Genomic DNA, 2,507 nt, shown 5'->3' with positions numbered 1-2,507 from the left:
ACGTCGATGCAAGCTTTGACACTGATCCGGACGATTCTAAATCGCAAACCGGATACGTGTTTACATTGAACGGTGGAGCTGTCAATTGGTGCAGTTCTAAACAAAGCGTCGTGGCGGGATCTACGTGTGAAGCGGAGTACATAGCTGCTTTGGAAGCAGCAAATGAAGGAGTCTGGATGAAGGAGTTCATATCCGATCTAGGTGTCATACCTAGTGCATCGGGTCCAATGAAAATCTTTTGTGACAATACTGGTGCAATTGCCTTGGCGAAGGAATCCAGATTTCACAAGAGAACCAAGCACATCAAGAGACGCTTCAATTCCATCCGGGATCTAGTCCAGGTGGGAGACATAGAAATTTGCAAGATACATATGGATCTGAATGTTGCAGACCCGTTGACTAAGCCTCTTCCACGAGCAAAACATGATCAGCACCAAGGCTCCATGGGTGTTAGAATCATTACTGTGTAATCTAGATTATTGACTCTAGTGCAAGTAGGAGACTGAAGGAAATATGCCCTAGAGGCAATAATAAAGTTATTATTTACTTCCTTATATCATGATAAATGTTTATTATTCATGCTAGAATTGTATTAACCGGAAACATAATACTTGTGTGAATACATAGACAAACAGAGTGTCACTAGTATGCCTCTACTTGACTAGCTCGTTGATCAAAGATGGTTATGTTTCCTAGCCATTGACATGAGTTGTCATTTGATTAACGGGATCACATCATTAGGAGAATGATGTGATTGACTTGACCCATTCCGTTAGCTTAGCACTCGATCGTTTAGTATGTTGTTATTGCTTTCTTCATGACTTATACATGTTCCTATGACTATGCGATTATGCAACTCCCGTTTACCGGAGGAACACTTTGTGTGCTACCAAACTTCACAACGTAACTGGGTGATTATAAAGGTGCTCTACAGGTGTCTCCGAAGGTACTTGTTGGGTTGGCGTATTTCGAGATTAGGATTTGTCACTCCGATTGTCGAGAGGTATCTCTAGGCCCACTCGGTAATGCACATCACTTAAGCCTTGCAAGCATTGCAACTAATGAGTTAGTTGCGGGATGATGTATTACAGAACGAGTAAAGAGACTTGCCGGTAACGAGATTGAACTAGGTATTGGGATACCGACGATCGAATCTCGGGCAAGTAACATACCGATGACAAAGGAAACAACGTATGTTGTTATGCGGTCTGACCGATAAAGATCTTCGTAGAATATGTGGGAGCCAATATGAGCATCCAGGTTCCGCTATTGGTTATTGACCGGAGACATGTCTCGGTCATGTCTACATAGTTCTCGAACCCGTAGGGTCCGCACGCTTAAAGTTTTGATGACAGTTATATTATGAGTTTATGAGTTTTGATGTACCGAAGGTTGTTCGGAGTCCCGGATGTGATCACGGACATGACGAGGGGTCTCGAAATGGTCGAGACATGAAGATTGATATATTGGAAGCCTATATTTGGATATCGGAAGTGTTCCGGGTGAAATCGGGATTTTACCGGAGTACCGAGGGGTTACCGGAACCCCCCGGGGGCTTAATGGGCCATAGTGGGCCTTAGTGGAGAAGAGAAGAGGCGGCCAGGGTAGGGCCGCGCGCCCCTCCCCCTAGTCCGAATAGGACAAGGAGAGGGGGGCGGCGCCCCCCCCCCCCCTTTCCTTCCTCTCTCCCTCCTTTTTCCCCCTTCTCCTAATCCAACAAGGGAGGGAGTCCTACTCCCGGTGGGAGTAGGACTCCTCCTGGCGCGCCTCCTCCTGGCCGGCCACACCTCCCCCCTTGCTCCTTTATATACGGGGGTAGGGGGCACCCTATAGACACAACAATTGATCGTTTGATCTTTTAGCCGTGTGCGGTGCCCCCCTCCACCATAGTCCACCTCGATAATACTGTAGCGGTGATTAGGCGAAGCCCTGCGTCGGTAGAACATCATCATCGTCACCACGCCATCGTGCCGACGAAACTCTCCCTCAACACTCGACTAGATCGGAGTTCGAGGGACGTCATCGGGCTGAACGTGTGCTGAACTCGGAGGTGCCGTGCGTTCGGTACTTGATCGGTCGGATCGTGAAGACGTACGACTACATCAACCGCGTTGTGCTAACGCTTTCGCTTTCGGTATACGAGGGTACGTGGACAACACTCTCCCCTCTCGTTGCTATGCATCACCATGATCTTGCGTGTGCGTAGGAAATTTTTTGAATTTACTACGTTCCCAACACTAATTACCCTGCTTATTGGGGTTTTCTGTTGCAGACGGTTACTCAGACAACACCGTGGGCGATGAACTCAAAGAACCCACACGGTTTCTAGAAAGTAGGCGTGTTGGATCAACTAACAATCACACACGGCTTCCAGCAGAGAACTGTTTGCGTTAGGCCACCTTGCACAAATGTTTCCACACACAAAATTGTGTGTGATATACATACGAACAGAAACGTTTTTCTGGGATTCACTGTGTGGGATGTACATACAAATGGAAACGATTGGG

Source organism: Triticum aestivum, chromosome 1D (assembly GCF_018294505.1).
Source record: "Triticum aestivum cultivar Chinese Spring chromosome 1D, IWGSC CS RefSeq v2.1, whole genome shotgun sequence".
In the NCBI taxonomy this organism is placed as follows: Eukaryota; Viridiplantae; Streptophyta; class Magnoliopsida; order Poales; family Poaceae; genus Triticum; species Triticum aestivum.
The sequence above is the reverse complement of the archived record's forward strand: the minus strand, read 5'-3'. Positions refer to the sequence as shown.